This window comes from Globicephala melas, chromosome 9 (assembly GCF_963455315.2).
Source record: "Globicephala melas chromosome 9, mGloMel1.2, whole genome shotgun sequence".
Classification (NCBI taxonomy): Eukaryota; Metazoa; Chordata; class Mammalia; order Artiodactyla; family Delphinidae; genus Globicephala; species Globicephala melas.
Genome location: NC_083322.1, coordinates 6,981,944 through 7,000,265, shown reverse-complemented (window position 1 = coordinate 7,000,265; position 18,322 = coordinate 6,981,944). Strand labels below are relative to the sequence as shown.

The 18,322-nt window shown below is 42.9% G+C and overlaps 1 protein-coding gene and 1 pseudogene across 1 annotated transcript in view; one reads left to right on the top strand and one right to left on the bottom strand.

The window, feature by feature from the left end:
* The window catches only part of ZNF398 (zinc finger protein 398), a 100,076-nt gene that overhangs the window by 622 nt on the left and 81,132 nt on the right, over nt 1-18,322 (top strand). The window lies entirely within an intron of this gene.
* LOC115851820 (activator of 90 kDa heat shock protein ATPase homolog 2-like) overlaps nt 6,035-18,322 on the bottom strand; it is a 14,223-nt pseudogene continuing 1,935 nt past the window's right edge.

The window sequence follows — 18,322 nt, the reverse complement described above, 5'->3', positions numbered from 1 at the left end:
CTTAGCAGAACGTTGGTGAGAGGGTACGTGTGCGCAACTCTGGGGGACGGCGGGGTGGGGGTGGGGGTGGGGGGGCTCAAGAGAGAAGCGGCGGAGAGGCCCGAACTAGTCTGTTGGTGGGAAAGAGAGAGAACGGGACTCCGGAGTCGGCTTCATGTTCGTGGTCTTTTTGGTTTATGCCTGCGCGAATGAAAGTTGGCATTTCTTTCCTGGATTAAAACACAAATTGGCCTAGGGACGGGGGTCGCATGCAGTAAAAGTGAATCTAGAACTAGGATTTGGGGAAGCTTCTCTCTAGGGTTTCATCTATGAGCAAGCCATCAGGTGCGTGTCTAAACTTTGCTTCATGTTATCAGTTTCTCCTGATTTTACGCAAAATCTATAGGTTTACACAAGTCTAAATATAGGCTTGAGGTCTTCCCTCTTGACAATTTAGGAGGAAAAAAACTAGATTAAGATAGATAATGATTTTTGTACGTCAAGCCGTGATGTGTTTTAGGGTTTGAGATTTCTTTAACACCTGTGGATTCGTATGCCTGAAGAGTTACGGAAGACAAATAGGTCAAATTAACAAAACTCGAGGGTCCAGAAGTATTTTTCTGTGTATACAGATTGTCAGGAAGAAAGAAAGCTAACTACTCACAGGCTTTAGTAATTAGAAAGTTTTTTATTTGATTTATTAAATTTAATAAACTTCTATTGAACTACTGAATCTGATGGTACTCCCCTCAATTTTGTAGGGCAGGAAGACATTATTCAATTAACTGTAACGACAGGATGAGTATGCACTAAGTGATTTATCAGAATGCTCTGAATGTAGAATATCAAACAGTTGAATATCATTTTAAGAAACTTTTCAGGAGGCTTCCCTGGTGGCGCAGTGGTTGAGAGTCTGCTTGCCGATGTAGGGGACACAGGTTCGTGCCCCGGTCCGGGAAGATCCCATATGCTGCGGAGCGGCTGCGCCCGTGAGCCATGACCGCTGAGCCTGCGCGTCCGGAGCCTGTGCTCCACAATGGGAGTAGGCCATAGCAGTGAGAGGCCCGCGTACCACAGAAAAAAAAAAAGAAACTCTTCAAAAAGATAGTGTGCCCAGCCAAAATTTTTATCTTTCTTGGTAGTTTCCTCTGAATCCTTATTAAACTGAGGATTGAGAATACCATTTGCCCAGAAGTGGGACAAATACAATCAATTTCACTAAGACCCTTTGTTGATCCAAGGTATGAGAGGAAACCTCTCAAAATGCAGTATATATGTATGTATACAAACACATATATATGAAATCAGTAACATATTACTTGTGAAATTAAAGTAATATTTTCTTTTTAAAAAACATTTAGAGCAATGAACAATGAATGAACAGTTCATTCAACAGCAAAACATTAGTTTATCAAGTTGAAAAGCTCCTCACTTTTTCTTTATCCCCAAATATCACCAGGTTTGGTTATATGGGTACAAGTAGGCTGCAGACCACTGTGTTCAGGGTCAGAATGGAGAGAGAGATTTTTGTGATTATCTCCAAGATCTTTATAACTAGTTGTGAACATAGGAGGCTGCCTTTAAGACACAGAACTGGCCCCTGGCTTGTCCTCAGGCCTGCCATTTAACACTGTTAAGTTATGTTTATAGATCAATTTGAGCATGTGCTTCCCTCTTCTCCCAAATAGCACTCTCTAGAGAAGAGGCCTACGGGGAAATAATCTTCCCCATTATATAGTCTCCAGGTGGATCTGTGACAATATCATTACCAATCTTGGCACTTATGTCAGTTTTCACAAGCCAACAATATATGGTCAGAAAACTGTAAACTGAAACCAGGCAGCTGCACATCTGCATGCCCTGAATGCATGAGGCTTATGATCAATCTTTTGGGGGAATTAAACCCTGTGGGATGAAACCATTTCTTTTATGTGCTGGAGAACTCAGGAATGGTCCTGACTATCTTTCCCATGGTTCTGATATAGTCCCCTTTCAGTAGAAAGGGGAAAGAAAAGCTGAAGTTTTCGGAAATAAAGGGATTCGTTTTCAGAAATCTCTGCCTCTTCAGGCAAACGCTACTGTAGCCAGAGATACAATCTGCATGTACTTTTCTAGCTTACATTTTTAACTTAAAATCACATCATACTCATTTTCTCACGCTCTTACGTTGTCTTCTGAAGGAATTGAGCTCTCCCTTGAAGGGTCCACCTTGACTCATGAAGATGAGAGACTGAAATGAGGTCCCATGCACACACTCAGACCTCCTTTAGCTGCTCAGGCAGCTGCCTGAGAATGCCTACCATATTCGTTAACTCCATCCTGTTCGTAGCTGAGACATGGTACTCAGACTCTATCCTTACCTTTTAGGATGTAATGATATTCAGCTACTGCAACTTTTATTGAATCTTCCAATAGCTTGGAGTATTTACTGACTTTGATGTGATTCAAAACAGCAAAATGTTCACACTACAAGTGTGGCCAAACATTGAGAGTAAGACTAAGCCAGCATTTTTGCAGGAGATTGTCTGTGATAAGACATTCTTTCCAAGTTTGCAAATATAGGTAACCTGCACAGCCATTTTGTTTGTTTGTTAAGCCAGTGGTCTTGGCCACCATTTCTCATTGTTCTATGGTGAACGAATTCTTAAGAAGATGTTTTAAGACTCAAACTGATGTTATTTTAGTAGTATTGTCACCAAATGCTAGGTTCCAGACATTTGGTAGCTGTTACTAAAGAGACCAATGCCCTTGTGGAAATTAAATAGTAAAACTTAAAGACAGAATACCTTTATATTAGAAACAAAAAAATATTTACTGTGTTTGCTGTGAAAGGTTAAGAGTAGAGGCTCTGGAGTCAGACCTCACAGCCTTGAGTTTAGACCCTACCAACTTTTTACTCATTCAGTATTTATTGTGTACCTACTATGTGACTAGTGATTTTCAGTGTGCAATCTTGCATATATTTTTGCTATTTTTTTAAAGATTTATTTATTATATATTTATTTAATTTATTTTTGGCTGCGTTGGGTCTTAGCTGTGGCACACAGGATCTTCACTGAGGCACACGGGATTTTTCATTGTGGTGCGTGGGCTCTTCATTGTAGTGTGCGGGCTTCTCTCCAGTTGGGGTTTGCAGGTTTTCTCTTCTCTTGTTGAGGCACACGAACTCAGTAGTTGTGGCTTGTGCGGGCTTAGTTGCCCCGTGGCATGTGGGATCTTAGTTCCCCCAACCAGGGGTCAAACGTGTGTCCCCTGAATTGTAAGGTGGATTCTTTACCACTGGACCACCAAGGAAGTCCCTATTTTATGCTATTTTAAGTGAATCTTTAAATTTCACTTGAAATTAGAAATTTCAAATTCCTATTGTTCATTGAAAGTATGTAGAATACAATTGATTTTTGTATATTGACCTTGTCTCCTGCAACCTTACTAAACTCACAGCAGTTTTCGTAGCTTTGTTTAGATTCCATTGGATCTCCTACATAAATCATGTCATCTGCAAATAAAGACAGTCTACTTCCTTTTTGTTACGGATGCCTTTCATTTCTTTTACTTTCCTTATTTCACTGGCCAGAATCTCCAGTACAATGCTGAAGAGAAGTAGTGAGAGAAGATATCCTTGCTTTGTTCTAGATATCAGGGGAAGAATTCAGTCTTTCCCATTATTTGATGTTAGCTATAGGTTTGTAGCAGATGCACTTTTGAGGTTGAGGAGGTTCCCTTCTAATTCATAGTTTTCTGAGAGATTTTTTTTTTAAATCATGACTACATCATATTGTTTTTCTTTTTTAGTTTGTTCATATAGATTAATATATTGATTGGTTTTCAAAAGTTAAACCAACCTTGCATTCCTGAGACAACCTGCACTTGGTCATGATGTATTATCATTTTTATATATTGTTGGATTTGATTTACCAAAATTTTATTAAGAGTTTATATATCTATGTATAAAAATATTGGCCTTTAATTTTCTTGTTATATTTTTATCTGGCTTTGATAAATCAGTAATGCTGGCCTCACAGAATGAGTTGGGAAGTATTCTCTCTTTCTCAGTTTTCTGGAATAGTTTACCAATTCACTAGAGAATTGGTAAAGTTCTCTAGTGAAATTTTCTTTGTGGGAAAGATCTTAACTATAAATTCAATTTCTTTAATAAATACTAAGGCTATTCAGTTTATTTCTTCTCAAGGGAGCTTTGGTAATTAGTGGGTATTTGTCCATTTCACATAAGTTGTCAAATTTATTGTCATAAAGTTGTTAATAATATTCTTTTTTATGTTTTAAATAACTGTAGAATCTGTAGTGAGGTCACTTCTCTTACTGCTGATATTGATAAATTTTTAAAAATAAATTTTATTTATTTATTTATTTAGGCTGCATTGGGTCTTCGTTGCTGCATGCAGGCTTTCTCTAGTTGCTGCGAGTGGGGGCTACTCTTTTTTTTTTTTTTTTTTTTCTTTTGGTACGTGGGCCTCTCACTGTTGTGGCCCCTCCCGTTGCGGAGCACAGGCTCCGGACGCGCAGGCCCAGCGGCCATGGCTCACGGGCCCAGTCGCTCCACGGCATGTGGGATCCTCCCGGACTGGGCACGAACCCACGTCCCCTGCATCGGCAGGCAGACCCTCAACCACTGCGCCACCAGGGAAGCCCCGGGGGCTACTCTTCCTTGCGGTGCATGGGCTTCTCATTGCGGTGGCTTCTCCTGTTGCAGAGCACAGGCTCTAGGCACGCAGGCTTCAGTAGTTGCAGCACACAGGCTCAGTAGATGTGGCTCGCAGGCTCTAGAGCACAGGCTCAGTGGTTGTGGCACACGGGCTCAGTTGCTCTGCAGCATGTGGATCTTCCCGGATCAGGGCTCGAACACGTGTCCCCTGCATTGGCAAGTGGATTCTTAACCACTGTGCCACCAGGGATGTCCCTTCTGATTACTTTAGGTTTCACTTACTCTTTTTTCCCCTAGTTTCTTAAAATGGAAGCTGAGGTAATTGATTTGTGACCTTTCTTATCTTCTAATGTAGGTATAAACTTCCCCCTAAGTGTGGCTTTATATCTTGAATTAGACAGGTGGAGACGGTGGATATAGGGAAGTCCATGCAAAGAATTGGAACATGAAGGATGGAAAACATAATATAGCTTGAATCTATAGTGAGAGATATTCTATGTAAGCGAGGCCCATGCAAATAACCGAAACATGGAGAATTTGGAGAAAGGCAGGTTATTTAGTAAACCTGAGATATAGTGGGAGGAGGTGCAACAGGGATGAAGCTGGAGGCAGGGGTCCAGAAAATAAAAGCCTTTAGCCTGAGGGCAATAAGAAGTCAGTGAAAAATCTTAAGTGGGGGAGTGGCATGGAATTATTTGCATTTTATAAAGATCACTCTGGTGGGCATGTGGCAGTGGAAGTTGACTGGAGTCAGGAACACTGGATAGGAGATGGTCTATCCATGAGGAGATGGTCTTGTGCTAATCCAGGTGAGAGGTGGTGGTGGTAGCGGGGATGAAGCAACGTAGGAATATTAAAGTAATAATAAGGAACTGGAATCAGTGTAAAAATTGGTGATTGACCAAGACATATGGGGAAGAGGAATGAAGGGTCAGCAGGGCAGCTAGTAGTGCCTTTCAATGAGATGGGGAACAGATAAGGAGGAACATGTTACTGTCAGGCAGGGACGAGAGGAGGAGTGAAGCCGGGAATGATTTCAGTTTGGGGTGTGTTGAGTTTATGATGCCTGTGAAGCATCCAAGAAGAGAGCTACAGTAGGCAGGTGTAAACGTGGGTTTTGAGCTTAGGAGAAATGCCAGTATGTGATGGGTAAGTGAGGTGTGAGTGGATGAAATCACCCATGGAGAGGATGTTGAGTGAGAAGAAAGTAGAGGATGAAAGTTTGGAAAGCAACATTTTAGGGATTGTCAGAGGACACAAGAGAAGTAAGAGTGATCACCTTGCTGCAATGAGAAGAATTTCATGGAAGAGAGAACAAGAAGACAAGGAACAACAACAATATATTAGATTTATCAACAGAGAATAATATGCACTTTCCATGAGGTACTTAAAAAGGTTTTTTTTATTGTCAAAAAGAGTTTAGGGCTTCCCTGGTGGCGCAGTGGTTGAGAGTCCGCCTGCCGATGCAGGGGACACAGGTTCGTGCCCCGGTCCGGGAAGATCCCACGTGCCGCGGAGCGGCTGGGCCCGTGAGCCATGGCCGCGGAGCCTGCGCGTCCGGAGCCTGTGCTCCGCAATGGGAGAGGCCACAACAGTGAGAGGCCCGCGTCACAAAAAACAAAACAAAACAAAAAAAAGAAAGGCCTCATCTTACAGGCTGGAATCACAGAATTCTACATGCTGCCACTATGACAAGAAGACTTAAGAAAAGCAATTCATGTAATCTCAATGCACACACTCAAATGTCGGCGCTCCAACTCTTTCTTACCCTAAAACAGCCACACTTTGATGCTCTGCAAATCCAAGCCTCCCAGCACGGGGGTAACTGCCCTTTCTGTCTTCTCCCTTTCCCCTCTGTCCTGGAAGAGTGAGCAGCTCTTGTCCCATTTCAATCTGGGATATTGAGCCTGGTTTGGGAATAGTGTGTTTTCTCACCTCGAAAGGTCACAATGCGGTGGACTGGTTGCCTTCAGCTTTGTGTCTGAAAGCACGTCCAGGGGCGCCAAAGTTCCCATATTTCACTAAAGGCACAAGACACTGGGAGAGAGAAAATCAAAACAAAACCCAAAAAACCTGAGGACCCTTCAATGCCAGGAAGGGGAAATAAAACCATCCACACTCCAGCACTGTAAACTTTATTTGGAACTGGGGTACCCATCTTACCACACTTCTCACATGACTAAAAAGCCCAGTGAGGTGTCTGTTTTCTGATAGTAGTAGAAACAGTACTCCAGGAGAAACGACGTCAGGAATATTGCAGGGAAGAGTTCTCATCGGCATCTAACCCAAACGATAGGGCTGGGCTGCTCAGAACCAAAAGGCTGTTCCAACTGCTCTCTAAGGGCCTGGACAACATGGTCCAAGAAAACAGCGGAGCAGGTGACTGGTTGTAGTTTAGGAAGCAGATGCCCGAAGACAGTGGGGAACCTGGCACATGGTCCGGGAGGGGGGCGGCTGGAGGGCTAGAGCTGTCCCACGTGTTAGTGTTCTTTTTTCTATTCTGTTATAAATTCATGGATTTAATCCAGTATAAATTAAGAGTATTTGTTTTCTTTTTTTAAAGGAATGATAGAGGGAAGTGGTAAATGTTACCACTTGTTACCAAATGTTACCAAATGTTTTTCTGCTTACAAAAAGGAATGCCCCTATAAAATCTTCTCAGCTGCAGTAAACCTTTTATTTCTTCAAAATGCTGCTTCCGCCAACAGAATTTGAGTTTCTCTTCTTCACAGGCAGGAGCTCCTTCACGGTCCAATTGTAGTTCCGTCTGCCCTAGAGTAGGCACAAAAGTCAGTGCAACTAGTGCCTAGTGTTCTGGCCAGTTCCTGCATCTCCATTTCAGGATGACCTTTTTATTTGTTAACAATTCTATATATTTACCGGTGATGTTCCCATCAAACATTTGGAGTTTCCCTCCCTTTTCAGCTTCTAATACAGCAGGAGATTTAGAAAATTTTTGTACCAAATCTTTCACAGTAAAGATTCTGTACAGCTGCTCGATAGCTGTGTCAAACAGTCCCGTCATGTGCAGTGCCATAGTGGGAATCCTTACACCCAGTGCCACTGGAGAGGAGGCCCGAATCTGCAAGGTATTCTCACTCAGTTTCCTTTTAACAGTCAATTCCTGGGTTGCCATAGCTTTGGTTTGTAAAATCATTCCCATTGTGAATTCCGACTTAAGTGCCTTCAGGTAATCTCCAAGGGCTTCCCTGACCTTGGCGGTGTCTGCAGTTTTCATAAGATCTTTCAAGTATATCCCCATCTCCTTTCTTTTTACTCACGTTCACTTCAGTGTCATCTACTTCATTTTCTTAAGACAGGTTGGGTATTTCAATCAACCCCTTGTGCTTCGCACCAGCTTCTTTAATTACACCTTTCCAGCCCAATGTGATGTTCCACTCATAGAGGAAAATCAGCTTTCCTTTGCCGCGGCTGCAGGAAGCCTCACCTTCCACCTGCCTCAGCTCACTGATCTCGCAACCGGCAGCCTCATTCTCCACAGCGGTGCCCGCCAGGAGCTCACAGAGCTTCCCCTTGGACCAGCTGGTGGTATCCCGCTCTGTCAAGCCCTGGCTCACTGCCACGTCCCTGAACCTGCTTCTCCTCTTGTTCCCCTCCTGGCTTCCCTCTGTAGGACTGTGGGCAACATCTCCTATCATCCAAGGGCTGGATGTTCTCAACATGTGTTAGTCTTAATTACCTCCTTCCAATGACTGGAATCTGCCTTCTATCATAAACCACACATGAAGCCCTTTCATCGAAAACATACATTGCTTTCCTCCTTGGTTCTCATTAGACTGTCTAACCTGCACTTTAATCAACTTCAAGTTTACCTCTTGGGCAGGTGCAACCTGCTTCTCATTGGTCAAGACTGAGTTGAGGTGCCGTTTCTCTGGGACAACTTCCCTGACCCCTTGAATGTGGGTTAAGTGCCCTTCCTGGGTGCTGTCCTCACGCGTCTGCTTTCCCTCTCGCCCGGCGTTTATTCCACTTTCCTATATCTGCCCATTATTCGTCTTTCTCTCCATTTGACTGTGAGCTTCTCGAGGGCAGGGACAATACCCGGCCACATCGACGTTTGCTGAATGACTGGGACTGCCCTTCCTCCTGGTGCTGCCCTTGGGTTGGGTGTGCTTTCCAAACCCCAGCCCATGGCCATCTGCAATTGGCTGTTGATGTTTATGATCTTAGTAAATTACTCCTAATTTTATAGCATTAGAATCACTTTTATTTAAATGACTTTCAGATCTGTACTAGATTCAGTTTGGGGGTTGATTTCAGTCCTATATCCGCTCACAAATTTATCACCTCTGCTGATCTTTTTCACTTCTACACTGATTCATTTTGTCAACTAAACCATTTCCATTAATAGTGTCACCACCTTTTGCTTCCCTTCTCCTCTTTCTTTTCCTTCCTCTTTCTCCTCCCTTCCTTTCCTGAACAATTCAGTTCCGAAATCATTAAGTAGAGCTGAGTAAGGTAAGCATCTACAGCAGGTGGGGATGGGAGGGGGTGGGGTGGCCCAGAGCAGGATGTCAGAGCCCCACTGGGGCTCTGCTCGGGGGAAGGGGTGGCAGTGGCCCCATGAGGTGGCTTACTCACAGGAGGACTGATCAGATAAATAAATATATTACAGATAATGGGAGCAAAGCTCACTCTTGGAGATGAGAATTACCGATATGGGAAGGGACAAAACTAGAACGGACACTGGTGTGGTAGTGGTATTGGTGTGGAATCATTCATAAAAATAGATGTGGAAATAAGTGTAAATGTAAACGTGTACGTGTTATATGTATGTATGTCCTAGCTCTGTCCACTGAGAGGGTCTGGGAGTAGCAATCCTCAAATAGCAATGGGCACAACTAGTGCCGGGTCTTGGCTTCTAACCCACTCTCCGTTACAAGGAACCAGGGGTCCTGGGAGAAATGATCAACTGCAGCGCTGGAACAGGGTAAATAGAAGACATACCTGGAACAACCTGTGACAGAGATAGCAAGGAAGTTGCTCAAGAATGATGAGAACAAGTCAAAAGGACACAGAAGCCTGTGTAAGGGGGCTTCCACTGGCCAAATTTAGGACAGTGAGAGCCTCAAAATAAATACGGATAGAATTATAACCCACTGGACAAAATAGGAATAAAAATAGGAAACTATTATGAGTCCATACAGATATAAAATATGTGGCTAAATGAATGGAAAATTTGCTGAGGAATGGGATATTTACATGACTTCAAAGTACCTTCCCACAAAATCATGAACTACTTGTTAATTACAGAGGGGGGAAAGCAACTTCATAGGGAAGTCTGGCAGACACTACCTTAAGTGATCACCATGAACATCCTCAGTAATGGAACGAATTGAAATCATGCGCCACCCGATAAGATGCAGTGAGATAAACACAGCATCACATCCTGGCTAACCCTCTGAAGGCAAATAAACTGAGCCTACTCATGAAGACACATCAGGTACAGCCGGATTGAGGGACATTCTACAAAATAACTGCCCTGTAACCTTGAAAAGTATCAAGGTCTTGACAGCCTAAGACTGTCTCTTTTCTTTTTAGAAACTTATTGAGGGCTGAAAACAAGCGGCAACATCTGAATTTTTTTCTCCCTACCAAGTCCCTAATGCTTCATATTAGTATGTACACGGTCTGAGTCCCAAGACAGAAGAGGTGACAGTTACTACCTAACAAAGACTGTCACCTTCTCAGCCCGGACAGTCATCACTCCTCCCATTCTTTTTCTGTGCAGCCAATTTCATGCCTTAGGATCTGTTACTCACAAACCCTCATTCTGTTAACAATTTCTGTGTCTCTTAGGACTCTGTTTTGTAAGAGGAAATGCAATTCCAAAACATTTTAAACAGTAAGAAAATGTTACTGGTTCACATACGTGAAGAGTCGGGTAGGATAAGTTCAGGGACCACTTAATGTGGGGTTCAAACAATGTTACCAGGACAAGGTTTCGCTTCCATGTGCTGGTTCAGCATTTCTTAGGGCTGCATCCTTCCTCATTCATATCCATCAGGAAGGAGGGTGTTTTTTTCCCCTGTGTAAGTCATTCTCATAGAATAAGGAAGTTATGACATAATTTTCAAATGGCAAAAGTACAGGTAGTTTTCTTCTCTCATAGGTGGCATTTTCTACTACCTTTCAACATCAGCACTGTCAGCATGAAAACTCTAAGGGCATGATTTTCTATCCAGTTACGCTTTCACCACTGTGTGGACGACTCACTGAATGCTGAATCTCCAACTGCAAAAGTGACTTAAATATAAGTATCTGTGACTTTAAAAGACGCTGGATGGGTACGTCAAGTTTGCTGTCTCGTTAAAGGCTGACCAAGTAGCAAACAGAAAGTATGGATGACCTGCTGAGACTTGCTTAGCCTTTGATTTCATGAATTACTCTCAAATTTTCAACAAAAACGTCTCATGCCTAGAGAGAGCAGCCTCATGCATACGCCTCATCCCATGCATGTAAAGCATGCACCACGAGCATTCGTTCTGACGCTTATCCGGATTCTCCTACTCCTGGGCTCAGAAACAGATGACCACGTCATCAAAGGGCACTGCCATCTGGACCCCCAAACGCGTTTCCTTCTGTCTCAGGATGGCTTCACACTTCTCATCAGTAATGTTTAAAAGCCTTCTCTACCTTTGTTCGTATCACGCGAGAAGTTACGACACGGATCTTGAAAAGCCAGACTTTTCAATATGTAAAATGGGCAAGGTTTGGATGATACAATTCCAAGAAGAGCTTGTGATGGTTTTGCTGGTCCTCTTTCCAAAACAACAGTTGCTGCAAACAAAGCAAATTTATACCCTGACAAATGTGGAATACTGAATGTACAGGCCCTTGTTTTACAGGAACAGTGGGGGGATGGGGGGAACTCATAAAGAAGTCAGTCATTGGAACTGCCACAGACACTCATTTCTAACTGGAGAAACTTGACCTGAAACAAAGAGTTTGATTCAATTAAAAGGACATTTGAGGGAATTCCCTGGCAGTCCGGTGGTTAGGACTCAGCTCTCTCACTGCCAGGGGCCCAGGTTCTATCCATGGGTGGGGAATTAAGATCCTACAAGCCACGTGACGCAGTCAAAAATAAAAATAAAATAAAAAGCCATTTGAGCACATAGCATAAGACACAGTCACGTAACTACCTACCATAGGACACAGTCATTTAAATGTGTTAAAATACTGTGTGATAAAGTATGCATAGAACTGTCTTCAGCATTTCCTGTGAGATATCTTTAAACCCATTCATGTGTTTTTAAGAAATACAGAAAGTTGCATTTACAGAGACTTCTACAATTGGTAGTTCGACTCCACTGAAATGAAATTTAAACTGAAAACTATTTGCCCCAAGATCATGTTACAAATGTCAGAAAGAAATGATAAATCATCAGTGATCTTTTTCAAGACCATTTGCACCAGAAAAACAAACCACTTTCTGTAGAAGATGACAAAGGGGAATAAGGAAAATGCCCTATAGCTTCCTGATAACTTGGAAAATGTAAAACAGAAGCTTGATTAAGCAGCCACAACCCAAGAGAAACAATACTGTATTAATATGTTTTGAAGAAGTTCCAATAAATATGTTGAAAGAAAGGAGGGAGAGCATAGAACTGGAACTCAAGAAACCTAGGCTGTATTCTCAGTCACTAGCTATATGACCTGGAGCAAGTCACTTCAACCTCTCTGTAACTCACTTTACTCATCTATAAAGTGAGGAAGTTGGATTATGATCCCTAAAGATTTTATTCTGAATACCATTTTGTGTGTGTGTGTTAGGGAAAAGGCAGTAAGAAATTAATTGTCATATTTCTTGGGAAACATTGTTTCAATTTAAGCCAAGTATCAGGAAACTGAGTTACTGTCACCCCTGAGAATCTCTGAAAGACTTGAAACTAAAATAAGAGTTGCAACCGTCATCATCATTTTCTAAAGAACTACATGTTGAAGTGACAGTCCCTATCATTGCAATTTAGTATTATACTCTATGTTCCCCTATGGGACTCCTTTCCTTTTCTCAGCCGTAATTCCCTGTTCTTTCTTCCACTCTGTACCTTACTAACAGTACTCCCAGCACACAAGCTGAGCTTCAGAGAAACAGCAACACTCAGAAAGCCCTGGGCTGACTGTAAAATCAGTGGCTATGTGTACATCTCTTTCATTCGTTAATTCATTGATTCAACAAGTGTTTGTAGAGCGCCCACTGTGGAAACACACTGCATGGGTAACAAAGATTAAAAAAAAAAAAAAATCAGTCCCTGCTTCGAGGAACTTAGTAACCACGGCTGAAAGCACGGATTTCCCTGCACGGCCCCCTCTGGACTCCAACGCGCGAGCTCGGGTTAGACTGCTGGGCTAGGGCTGCAGATTTCACAGTCAGTCCGAGGATCCCGGACCGCGCCTCCTCCAGGCCCGGCTCCCGCCCGAGCAGGCTTTTCTTCCTGCCACCGCGGACCGCCCCTTCTGCCGGGCCGAGAGGTCACCGCTGACACTTGCAGAGTCTGCGTAGCCCGAGACCCGGGGTCGCGGCCGCTGAACCCGGCCCCGGGATGGTCCCCGGCCGGATTCCAGGCCTCGGTTGGGCGCGGGGTACCCTTTTCAAACGCCGCGCTGGTGCCGCAGCGAACGACCAAACGATCTTACCGACCGCTCGGGGGTGGGGCCTGCGCTGGTCAGCCCCGCTCCGCGGGGGCCGTTGCCATGGGGACACGCAAGGCATCCTGGGAACGCTGCCTTTCTGGCGCGGGGACTGGGCTCCTACCGCGCCGCCTGCAGGCAAGAGGAGCCAAGAGTCTCCAGAGGCAGGTCATAGCGCTGCGCGTCCGGTCCATATCTCCCAGGCTCTGGGAGGACTGCAATTTAAACTCTGCTCCCCCCCACCCCTTGGTTTTTTTTAATGGCTACGTCACATCTTAGGTGTGGCACACGGGATCTTTGTTGGGGCATGTGGCCTCTCGTTGAGGCATGTGGGCTCTTCGTTATGGTGCGCGGTCTCCTCTCTAGTTGTGGCCTGTGGGTTTTCTCTTCTCTAGTTGTGGCACGCTGGCTCCAGGGCGTGTGGGCTCTGTAGTTGTGGCACGCGGGCTCTCTAGTTGAGGCACACGAGCTCTGTAGTTATGGTGCGGAGGATTCGTTGCCCCGTGGCATGTGGGATTCCAGTTCCCCGACCAGGGATCGAACCCGAGTCCCCTGCATTGGAAGGCGGATTCCTTACCACTGGACCACTAGGGAAGTCCCGCCCCTTCCTCTTTTGGGGGTTACACAAGGTTGGACCTAAAATTGATGGGCATATAAATCAGGGAATTGGATCATGTGTAAGGTTGCCTTTTTCTGCCTGAATTTTTGGTACACCAAACTTCTCGACAGTGAAAAAACTTGATAGTCAATCTCATAAAGATGTGGAAATTGTTATTTGAGCCAAACTGAGGATTATTACAGGGGAGACAGTCTTGCAGAAAGTTCTGAAGGCTGTTCCACCTACCAGAAGGCAAAGCACAGTTATATAGATTTTTGAGACAAAGGGTTATATATCAAAGTACCGTATTGATAGTTTACATAGTCCAACGAGGCAAGTAGTGGGTTATTGTGACCTCTGACAGGATTGAGAAAGGAACATTAACTCCTAAGGGGTTAACTTGCTGGTGCCAGGAGGAAATTGGGTGAGGTTTTTTTGGCGAGTAGGCATTCCTGTGTCTTCTAAGGGGATATAGTTAATGTCTACGTAATGCAGATGCACAGTGCACACTAAAAGGGAGACGGTAGTGGTTCAAAGGGACAGAGTCCCTCTCCTCCTCGTTTCCTATCCTCCAGTTACTGTGGGAAAAATGTCCCTCCCTCATCAAAAGCCAATTCCTCCACTTCCTCTATTATCTTTCCTCTCGACATCAATTTCCTCCTCTTTCAGAATCCTCCTCCATTAGCATGCAAACATGCTCCATTATCAATAACTTTTCCCGCTACTGCCAAATTCTCTTTTCCCCTTCATGACCAAACTTCTTTCAAACTTGAGTTTTCTGTGTAGCCTGTCTCCAATTCCTTATTCACACTCCTGCACCAATCAACCAAGTTTTGCCTTTCTGCCCCAACGGCTCCCAATGAAACTGTTCTTGATTAGGTTAACATTTATCTCAATGTTGCCAATTCTACTGGCCACTTCCCTGTTCTCATTGTACTCCTTAGCAGCAGACCTGCTTCTTGGAATACTCTCCTTGCTTGGCTAGTGAGACACCATGTTCTCATGGGATCCCTCTCACCTCACTGTTCTCTCCTTTTTGGTCTCTTCTGCTTCTTCAAATCCGTTGACCCTCAAATTATTGGGGGTTTTGACCAGGAAAATGACATGACCTGACTTTTATTTTTAAAGGATCACTCTGGCTGCTCTCTGGAGAACAGACTGTGGGCAGGCAATGGTGGAAACAGGAAGATCAGTGAGGAGGCTATTGAAATAATCAGGCACCAGGTGATGGCAGCTTGAGCCAGGTTGTCTTAGAGGAGGTGGTAAGAAGACTTAAGAGTCTAGATTTATTTTGAAGATGGAATTCTCAGGACATGTTGATGGATTAGGTGAGATTTTTGAGAGAGAGAGAAGTCAAAGAAAGTATCAAGATTTTTTACCTAAGAAACTAGAAGGTGGAGTTTCCATTTGCTGAGATGGAAAGGACTACAGAAGGAACAGGAAAGGGGAGGAAAATTATAAGTTTGGTTTTGGAAATGTTGAATTTGAGAAGTCTATTAGACATCCAAGTGGATGTGGTGAGAAGCTATCCTTTTATTCCCTTGATACACCACACAGGCATAATAGAAACTGTTGCCTCTCCATCAACAACTTATTTTAAGTGTTTGGTGAGTACATCCTTTTCTGTACTTTTTACCAGGTGACTCTCATCAGGATATAATCACACTGGTTTCCGGGGGGGGGGGTGTTATTCTCATAGAGTGGGGTCACAGATAAAAAGCCCTCTAGTTTCCATGAGAGTGATTGGTTTGTTCCTAACTTATTTTAAAACTTCTGGTGATAAACTCCCCTTTGTCAATTATAACTAAAAGTTTCTGGATTTTTAGTTAATAACTCCAAGCTTCACATTTTAGGGTGATGGAAACCTCCCCCCAGAAGCTATCTTGGTCAAGAGTGAAGTAGTGAATTACGTTCAGTCAGAAAGAAGATTCTATTTTATTCCTAAATAATCTCTTTGTCCCTAAAATCATAAAGGGTTTCCATTCATTCCGATGGCTTTTCTTCCCTATTTAAAAAAAGAACCCTTTCATTAATCTTTTGGTCTTTTCCAAGATGCTGCTAATAATCTCCCTTTGCCTATGTGATTTTTTACACTGAATACTTGTGGTTTTCTCTGTTCTCTTTCTCTGTAATCTTCCTTCCCTGGTTTAGGTAACTGTGCTGGTTTTGTTTGTTTAAGCAGTTAGTATTTCTTATCCACAGAACATGCATTTCCTGGATTTCCAATTAAGTGTGATGGAAGGATCCCTGCTCAGAAGACCCACACGGTCTCAGCCCTGCCACTAACTAGGTATGAGATTGTGGATGAGACACTTACTGTGGCTTTGGTTTCCTTCTCTGTAATATTAGAGACTGGAATTTTAAAACTCTAAAATTCTAAAAAGAATTAAAAGGAGTGTCCAGCCCTCCTTTAGGACTGAGTTTTGTATTTTATTTTTATATTACTACTTTTTAAAATTTCAGAGTTTCCTTGTAATCACATACATTTTTATATAGATGCATAATCACACATGAGGGGCTTTTTGGTGTACTTTCCCCCCTTTATTTGCTTCTTTCTCCCACTCTCTTCCCCTCCTACCTTTATGTCATATATGTATATATGATTAAGATAATATGTATAGATAATGCATTTCTTTCCTATAGAAAAATGGGCAGAGGCTAGTATTTGCACAATTCATTTTCTCCCATTTACTCTTATTTTCTATCTGTTGAAACTTGGTTCTGTTTTCTCTGAGATTTCTTTAATACTACTATGAGATTTTGTTTTGTTTTATTTTGGGTTTTTTTTTGGGGCTGTGCTGCACAGCTTGCGGGATCTTAATTCCCTGACCAGGGCTTGAACCCTGGGGCCCTGGCAGTGAAAGTGCCGAGTCCTAGCCACAGGACTGTGAGGGAATTCCTGAGACGTTTTTATTTTAAAAGTCACTTTTTTTAAACTTCCTAGAATTTGCTTTTCAGATGCTTCCTTTTTCATAACATTATGTCTTGTTTTATAATAAGTGTTCTCCAATTTTTCTGAATATTTTTATTAGAGATTTAAAAATATAGCTTTTATTTCCTGAATTAGCTATGGTTTGTCTGACGTACTTTTTTTCTTGCTTGTCTTGGTCTTTCTCTTTCATGTAAAAGTTTTTTCCAAATGTTTGATAATCTTGCCTGTCCATATTTGAGAATGCAACAGTAGACAAGTCAATTAGGATCTTTGTGTCCATGGGTGGGTCTTGTATGACAGTTTACTCCAAGGTGACTGATTGCTTAGGAGTCATGCTAGAATGAGGAGGGCTTTTATCTCAGACAACATCCATATTGTTCTAGTTATCCCCAGATGCTTTGTTCCTTTCCTTTTTTCCCTTACAAGGTAAATACCTAGCTGCCAGACACACTTCCTGCTTCTGGTGTTGGTAGTGGTAGGGATGGAGTGGGGCTGGACTATTCACTGTAATAGACTTTCAGTTAATGCCCTGGTTTCCAGACTCCATCCTGCCTGGCTCCCCAGGCTGAGCTTCTTCTGAGCAAATCAATAGTCCCCCCAGCTCAGTCCTGTGATCCTCTTCATTAGATACCATTCTTTAATAACTTTCTGAAATCTATTGAAATTTCTCATCTGGTGATGGTCTCCTCGGAATTGTTCTTTATTGTGGATTTACAGCCTTTGAAGAAAAATCCCTTTACTATAATTTCAATGGGATACTGAGAGGCAGAAGACAAACATAAGCGTGTGCTTAATTCCTATCTTGAATCAAGAGAGTAACTGGACTCTTGTGAATAGGGTCATTTTTCTTACTTGTAGTAGTTACCTAGCTGATTCTCTTGGATGTTCCAGGTACACAGTAATATGATGTATTCTATAATGTTAAATAATGGCTCAGCAGAGACCTTGTCTTCTTGACTTAAATGGATTTTTTTTTTAAACCATTCTGTCCCTTTAATATGATCTTCACTGTTGCGCCAATCAGAGTTCTTATTCCTTTGTAGGTGACAGGATACTTTTTTTTTTTTCCTTCTTCTTATTTTTGGAAGTTCAGGGATTTCACCAGGATATCTCAGCAGTGATTTTTTTTTTTAGGAATTCTGGGCAGGAAAGGAAGAGAAGTTTTAGGAACCTGTGCTTAGAATACCTTCCTTCCCAGAAATCCCTCTACTTGTTAAACACCACTGTGGTATCTTTTTCATTTGTAGCGTGGGCAGCCTAGGGTACTGGGGTTTAGTTGGGTTGTGCCCTTTTTCTCAACTTCCTCCAAAACCCTTCCAGTTTCTAACAAAATTCAAACACTTTGGATCTTTTACTATCTCTGAGATCCTCCAATTATAACAGGAAATATGTGAGAACACCGAACTGGAGGCCCTAGCCTTCAGTCTCCCTCAAAGCCTCTACATGATTCATTGCCACATCCTCCTCCTCCCCTCCCCCAGCACAGGCCCCCTTC